The sequence below is a fragment of the Halyomorpha halys genome, unplaced genomic scaffold (assembly GCF_000696795.3).
Source record: "Halyomorpha halys isolate HHAL.00 unplaced genomic scaffold, Hhal_1.1 Scaffold125.1, whole genome shotgun sequence".
NCBI lineage: Eukaryota > Metazoa > Arthropoda > Insecta > Hemiptera > Pentatomidae > Halyomorpha > Halyomorpha halys.
Window position 1 is genome coordinate 474,797 of NW_027108888.1, and position 8,613 is coordinate 483,409.

An 8,613-nucleotide genomic window follows, 5' to 3' on the forward strand; every position below is an offset into this window, starting at 1 on the left:
GGATTGTATAAATACAACTCAACTCATTGGTAGCAATCTGATAACATCCCTACATTAGAAAGTCTCTAGAATATGTTCTTTTCAGGCTCCTCGGAGGATTGTCAAAAATTAAAGAGAAAGTATGGTTTAGGTGGTTAGGGTGTTTATAATGGAAGGATTGATATCTAGTTCGGGCTAGATCGATCACGTATGAACCCATTAAAGTGTTTATGAATGATTTTATTTGTGACAAAATAAGGAGCATTGAGGATTTTGGATAGTAAGGATTGAATATGAGAGCATTTCGAATGTTTAGTGGAGTCCCAAAGCTCAATGTATGTCCAGGCAGACAATTTTATTGTCAAGTCTTTTTAATGAATTGTAAGCTTAGACCGTTTGTCAAGTAAGTATTGTAATAGTCGGAATCGACGTGCAGTGTTATGTCTTGTGTGTATTGTGAACATGTTTGTCCAGATGTAGTCCAAGGGAGAGGATCTGTTCGACAGGAGTAAGAGCACCATTACTAAAGGATACTGTAGGGTAGTCGGTAGGCTGTCGACGAAGGAAGTAAATTAATTTGATGGGATTTGTTGGAATTTATATTAATCCTCCAATTTCGACGACAGTCTTCGACTATTAAAGGATTATTATTACCTGCAAGCACACTTGTCTCATCTGCATAAATGGTAAGGACAGTTTTAGGATGAGTTGGAATGCCAGCTGTAAAACTGTATAAAGGAGAGGACCAATACTGCCGTGAGGTACACCTGAAGACTGAGGAAAGAGCAAGGAATAATTTCAAAATTTAAAAAACATTATATATCCTAATAAATCACGAACATTGTACATTAGAAATCTTAAGAAATGTCAACAACTAACCATTGTTAGCTGATATTGAGATTTGAAAACTACTTGCTTTATAAGTCAATCAACATAACAGTTTTGACAAATTTTGTAATTCTAACAATAGTAATTTTACTCATGTGCATTGTAATAACTATAAAAAATATATGTATAAAAGGTATTTGTATTTCTGCCATCAAAACAAAACTAAAGCCAATAGGGAAATTAAAAAATTTAATTCCAGTATTAGAACTCAATGGGAAATAAAATAACTCTCTAAAACATATTTTATTTATATTTTAATATTGGGCAATCATGATCATTTTCAATTCAACCTCATCTCATTTCGATTTTATTTATTCATGACAATATTCATTATTTCCAACGTTCATTTACGAGTAATTAATAAAGTAAATTAATTTTACATTCATAAAGGGTCCCTCTCATTTATAGTCTTAACATTATTAAAGCCATCTGAAAATGCACTTCAATTTATGGGAAACAATGGTTAGATGAATAGGAAAGCTTTGATCCAGCTTTAAGAGTCATAAGGAAAGCAGACAAATAAAGACAGGATAATTTTGATTTCTACTTTCAAAAGACTTTCCTTGTTAAAAGGAGGAAAATATGAATTTATTTTCATTACGAGACAATACCTGTAATATAATACATCTCCTTTTATGAATACCTTTTGTTCATAATTAAATAAGTTCTTCTTCATGACGTGTTAATGAATAATAAATATAATTCAACACAGGTGTCGAAGGAGTAATTTGTTGAAAACATATAATTACCAGGTTGCCTGGACGATAACTCATGCATTATATAACCATCCTAATTTCTAATACGTCTGAAGTATAGGCGATATTAAAGGAGCATGCTTATCCGTAGAAACAATATAACACTATCAAGAAAGTAATAGTTTACTTAATAAGTATTTACATTACCCCGCTGAAATATATCCCTTCATTTAAAATTAAGCCAACCTTTGAAGGAAACCTAAATCTCTAACCAAGTGTAAGCGATAAGCAGATCCAGGAATTCTATAGAATGAAAACCACACTGAATACGTGATAAATATGTATTATATAATAAATAACTATAAAACATACTTTTAAAATTGTTTGAGGTTAATCACTTCCATTCTTGAATGAATTATTTATTATTTATTCATGATATTGTACAACGTTTCGGGACCACTGTCCCATATTCATGCACTATAAAAACCTCTTGATTTCATATGGGAAATGAAATTCAGTATATAGAATAATTGAATAATAATAATCATATTACCGTTTGTAAAGAAAGTAAGCAACTAGGTGAAATTGAAACTAATTGTGAGGCATAATATGAGTAGCAATTCAAAAAATTCATTGAATTTTCTATAAAACAAAATGCACATCACCAAATTCGGGCAAGTATTCACAAAAAAAAAGAGACCCATTTTATTTATTCATATTTTCTCATCTTCTTTTTTCACACACACATATCATTAGCCTTAATCTTTTTGTCAGTATTCTATCGTTATTTAGAAAATTTACAGCCTAAATTATATGTAGCATATTGCTGTCTTCAGCAATTATATACCAATATGTTTTCTTCTTAAGATAAGAAATGATAGAAATTTATGAATTACAGAGATATTCCCCAGAGCAGTTGGAGCCTAATCTGCTATAATTTTTTTTTTCTTTCTTTCTTAAACACACCGATTGATAATAGAGTTGAAGCAGCATTTGAAAAGTTTGAACAGCATGGGTTGTGGGGTCTTGTTTTTACGGCTGCTAGGTCATTGTGGGATCACCGGAAAAGAAAAGACAGACTAGCTATAAAGACAGGTTAAGTCGTAACATCATCAACGGGCAAAGATGTTATTTCTTGGACCAAAGAAATTTGATGGCAAGAGTGGCAAGACGAATGCTTCATCACGAAAGACAACAAGTTAAGAATGGTCCAACATACAGTGAAATGTCCAACCAGAAACATGAATCTGCTACAGAGAGGAGATGTATTAACCCGTCTTTGGATAGGCCATACTCGACTCTCCCACTGTCATCTCATGACAAAGAAAATGCACCGATGTATCGCTACAGTGGAAACGATCTCACCGTTAGGCACATTCTCTCTGAATGTATTGCTCACGAATCACACCGATTCTCTTCAGATTTACAGATGATGAGAGAAGACCCAACAACAATACCAAAACTTTTTGAAATAACTAACTAAAATCACACATAGTCTAACTCTAATTCCAGCATGTATAAGTGGATGCATAACTTAATATAGTAATTTACTCACTACGTCAATTCTAATTTGAACTTTATAAAATGTTAATTGTAATTTTAAATTTGTAACTTTCTCACTTTGTGAATATGTAAATTTTAATCTACTTTGTAAATTCAGTGCAAATGGCCCTAGTGGTCGAAACACTTAAATAAATAAAAGAGATATTCTTTTTAATTACTATTTTTTAACTCGAGAGATCTTGGATATTTTTTTTATTGGCCTAGGTAAATAAAGTGATGACATAAACTATAAGGCTTAATTTTTTAATAAATGTTTTTTTTTTCATTCCATGGATTTCTGACAATTGTCCTAGGCTGTAACAATCTTTCATTGGGAAACGTCCATACCCCGCCTGAAACATTACTTTCCCCTCGTATTGGATTTGGTTAAGCTCTGATTGGAAAAAAAAGAGGGAGGTTTTCACAGGGATATCTATTGACCGGCTGAAAGTTGGGCTCATAAATTCCTTCATTTGTTCCATTCCAGCCCATACTCCGAATCACACCCAATAGCAAACAAAAAAAGACAATTCTCCTATTCATTTTTTTATCACCATCTAGTTCATTTTTGCCGAGCTAAATTAATAAAAGCTGTTAACTGACAACCGATATAAAAAAAAATTATGAAACAAGATTACCTCTTAGGTGTTTCTTCCTTTATAACTCTAGACAAAATACCAATATCTTTGTTCATATGTCGTACCCTAAAAAAATATATATAAATTTTCTATTTTTTTTTTACAAACCTGATAAGTCTCATTTTCAAGTATTCATTAAACTTAATTTTATGAAGAAATTTACAAAATTACACTACTTAAAGAACTTATTTTAATACATTTAGAAGGACGTTTGATTAATAAGGCATTAAATGAGTAATGAATAAGAACCAGCTTCAAAATAGATAAGTTTTAATAAATAATAAAACAATTAACATTTAAAATATATATACTGTCCTGAAAATGATGCAGAATATTTAGAAGAGTTACAGTAGACTTCAAGAGCAACAAAAAAGTTTATATAGACCATAGCCGATTCTCCACAGAAAACAATAAAATTAATATATACATATTCTTTAAGATAGTAATGTTTTTAGCTGAAGAGGAACTAATCCAATATAATTAAGTTCCGTCATAAGATTGATGGCTAAACTAATAATATGACGTAAAGGGTCATACGGGCGGAACAATATTCAATTCTTTCGTATCCGATTATTTTTTTTTTTTTTTAACACAGTTCCCACATACTTTCTCATCATCCGTTCCTTTTTCACTGATAGATTTCCAAGTGAATGGTTCCTATTCATCCCTCAATTCTCAATCTGCTGGAGTTCCTCAAGGTAGTATCCTCGGTCCCATCCTCTACACAGCTGACACCCCAACCAATCCTAACTCTATCCTCACCACGTATGCCGATGACACATCTCTGCTCGCACTTAATAATAACCCTTTGATTGCATCCCAAACTCTCCAGTCCCATATCACAGCTCTCAAAAAATGGTGACGAAATTGGAGGATAAAAATAAATCCCATCAAATCACCTTTACCATTCGTCGTAAACCTGCCGACTGCCCTACATCCGCTACCTTGGACTACAGCTGAACAAATAACTAACTTGGAATCCTCAAACAAGACTGAAAAGACAAGAATTACACGCCGATTCCGACAATTACAGCACTTACTGAACAAGCGGTCTAAACTTCCAATCATTACAAAAGACTGAACTATATAATGATAATAATAAGCCCTATGTTATCCCATATCCCAAGGACATAAGGAGTTGAGCTTTGGGGCTTCACTAAATCTTCGAATTTCTCTCGTATCCAATCGTTACAACAAAATCCTTCGTAAAATCTGCAATGCTCTTTACTTTGTCACAAATAAAATCATCCATAAAAAATGTTCCTCATGTAACCGATCTAGACCGAACCATATATCAATCCTTTCCTTATAAACTCCCAAACCACACAAACCCTGCTTCCTCGAGGCGTCTGAAAAGAAGATGGCCTCGAGACCTATATAGTACAAATGTTTTTAGAGTGGTACCAATGGGTAGTTTCTCTACATGCCTGTATCATACCATGATGTTATTTAAAATTTATTTGTTGTATTTTATGTACAGTTGTAAACATCATAAATAATTTTTTAAAAAATCACAGTTTACTAGTGAATGATTCTTCGTTCTTTATTTTTGCGTATCAATCGAAATATAGGTAAATTTTCTCTAAAAAAATATGGTTTACCTAATAAATATTTATAAGGCTCAAATTGAGAGGTTTGCACTCTCCCTTAACAAAAAAAAAAAAATACGATAGTTAAAAAATTTATTTGGTCAAAATACGCATTAGTAGCATATAGATGAGTATTTTATCTATGCAATTATTATATCTGTCGCTGAAAGATGATAAATTCACGGACGATGTAGTAATAAATCGGGATGATTTCCCTAAAGGATGTGCCTTGATCAAATCCCTTAACTGCTTTAGTGAAAAGATGTTTAAGATATCAAAAGTATTTATTTACTGAACCATGGTTTATTAACAGGTGATACAACAATAGTCATTGGAATACTCATTTATTTTAAACTAATTAACAAAAGAAGATTTTTTAAAAACACAAAAAGTATTCTTAAAGGAAATTTAAACTTTAATCTTTAGTTAAATTAATTAACAAATAAAAATGGTTATTCGTGTTCAATAAAACACTTTGTTCATTTGTGGCATCTCGAGTTGCAAAGTGTGTTAATTGTTTATTAGAGGCGCACCTTCTTTTCAAATTTTCACTAAAACACTTACTTTCTTTGGAGAAATCACCCCACAAAGTTTTTGTTTTAACATCATCCGTGAATTAATCTACTTTAGGGATTTAATCATATCTCCATTTTAATCACATGCGATGGATCCAAATTTTTTTTTACTCATGAAAATTCTAGAGCTAATTCTTATTCAGTTTATTTCATAATCTAAATACTTCCCTCTTCTGGTAGATTTTTTTTTTTTAATAATTTATTTATTTATATTTACAACTGTATACACATATATACAACAAGTAAATTTGCTGTAGGTGACATAGTAAATGATAAAAACACGTGGAGAATCTACCCACTGATAGAACTCCAATAACATTTCTAGAGAAGAAGATCTCGAGGCCATCTTCTTCTAGTAGATTTTCAAAATCAATATATACAATAAAAATTTAACTTACCTACATGAGATGATCTTCTACTAATTTTCCTATTTTAATTTTCCAACATTGGATACACTGACTTTTCACATGACACTCCTCCCGTATTTCCATTGGTTATACTTAACGTAAAACAATCATTAGTTAATAATTCGGAGTAAGCATGCCCCACCCGGAGGGTTTTTGTTCCGGCAGCTCTATTTCTAGAAATCAAACACTTTATGCAATCACACGTGCACAAAGCACAAAGGAACATAGTTTACAACAATATAATCAAATTATTTACGCGAAATCCCGAGGATATTATATATATTTTTAAATTTCAACCACATTTAAAAAATAATTTGTTTTAATTAAGTTTTAAATAATCAATTAACATTTATTTTAAAATGTAATTTCTTATTTCCAATAGATATGATAGGTGGCCAATGAATTGATAGTTATGACTTGAGCTAAAATATAACTAAAAAATTTACATTTTTAACCTTTATCATGACACAACGCTAATAACTGGGCTTTTTCAGTTATAACACTAATTGGTATCCTTTAAATAAAGCGTGAAATGAGTTTAAATAAACATAAAATGTTCATGTTGTTAATTTTAATTGACTCTTTTACGTTCGGTGATTGAAAATTCAACGAAAATGGAAGAGTTCACTTTCCAATTTAAATAATGATCCAATGAAAACACTGTATTGAATTCAGAGTGTATTTTGTAAATAAGCTGTATTTGAAAACTGATAAAACGCTGTTAAAGGTTAAACTCATATAGCGATTTTCATTAAAAAAGCTGAAAAAAGATAACCTTTACTAGTGTAGTATTAGCAAAGTGCATATGTTATTGTTCAATACACAAGAGAAAAAACTGAAATACACAACTTTTCAAATCAAATAATGGTAATAAAGATAAAATTCTACAAAGAACAAGTTAAGAAGTGCAGTTTTTTTATAGGAATGTATCTGATTGAGTTTCTATTGAATACAAATGAAGTTCAATTCAAAATTTAATGTTTTTTTTACTCCGATAGATGATTGTTATAAAAATATACATTAGTTTTAAAATTTAACGAATTTATAATACGATAATAATGTTAAAAAACTATTGTAAAAAATATATATATTTGCTTGCATTCTTATCCACCATTCAATACTTGTAAGATCCTAGATAATTCTCATTTTGTGAATTTTCAACTAAATTTCACAAGAAAAAAATAATGTTATATAATTTTTTTTCTTAATGCATTGGTGTAATAAGCACTTGCAGGTGCATTGACCCATCACACCCACCTACGATAGAGCATTTGTTATCTTACCTTTAAAACAATCGCTTATTACAAGTATGGGTCGATGTACTACGACGTAAAAATCTTTCAAGGAGGAAGATGATATGCGTTATGATTGTTAAGATATTACATTCATAGACATACACATAGATTATTCAGTGAACTTGGAACTTGTTTCTTATGACATGCCTACCCTAGCTTTTGGCACTAAATTATTTTATTTCTTTCACGAATGTTTCGAATTCATACAGAAAGTGAAAAAATAAAATAAATTATCGTAGCAATCGAAAATTTTTAATATAATAACATATAAGAGTAAATTCGATTTTGCGTTTGTCGACCATCAAATCCTATAGTCTGATTTTAATAAAATGGTCGCATATTAATTCCATCTTCTACATTTACTTATTCATGCGCAAAGGTATTCTACTTGAAAGACCTATATTTACAAAACGAGGTATCCAATTTACTCTAATTCGGAGAATAGTTGTCGGCCCGCTCCAAACTAGAGGTTAATCATCTAACCCAAATTGTGATTCCGTGAATGGAACAGTGGAACACTCATTCTTCGGTTGTACAGATTTTACTCGAGAAAAAAAGAGCTAGACTTGACACTTGGAAAAAAAATTAGTCCCGGAAAAACTTAGTCGCTTTGATGATGGCAGAGGCAGGAGAATCGGAATGCTGCAAAAGAATGTGCAGCGCAACTCGGCAGAAGGCTCAGAGTAGAAGAGCGAGGAATGAAAGGCCAGACAATGACTTAGCTTAAATAATATGTCCAGAATAAAGAGTAGATATATAACACTTCTATCTCGCGAAGTAATGCTTGACAGAGGTTTCAGGCTGCGTGATAGTATTGAACAATTAGGAAGTGGTTTTTTAGTGAGTAGGAATGTTGTGTGACTTTCTGTTTATTGCATTTCTTCTTGTCAATAATCCCTCCCCCCACTCACCCTAAAAAAAATAATGAATATAATTTATTATTTTACATTAAATTTTTATTCTACAAAATTTTACATAGAATACCTACAATACTTTTCCCTATTA

General features: G+C 31.2%; 1 protein-coding gene across 1 annotated transcript in view; it reads right to left on the minus strand.

Annotated features, from left to right (window-relative positions):
- Window positions 1-8,613, minus strand: part of LOC106678130 (uncharacterized) — a 138,889-nt gene that overhangs the window by 2,644 nt on the left and 127,632 nt on the right. The window lies entirely within an intron of this gene.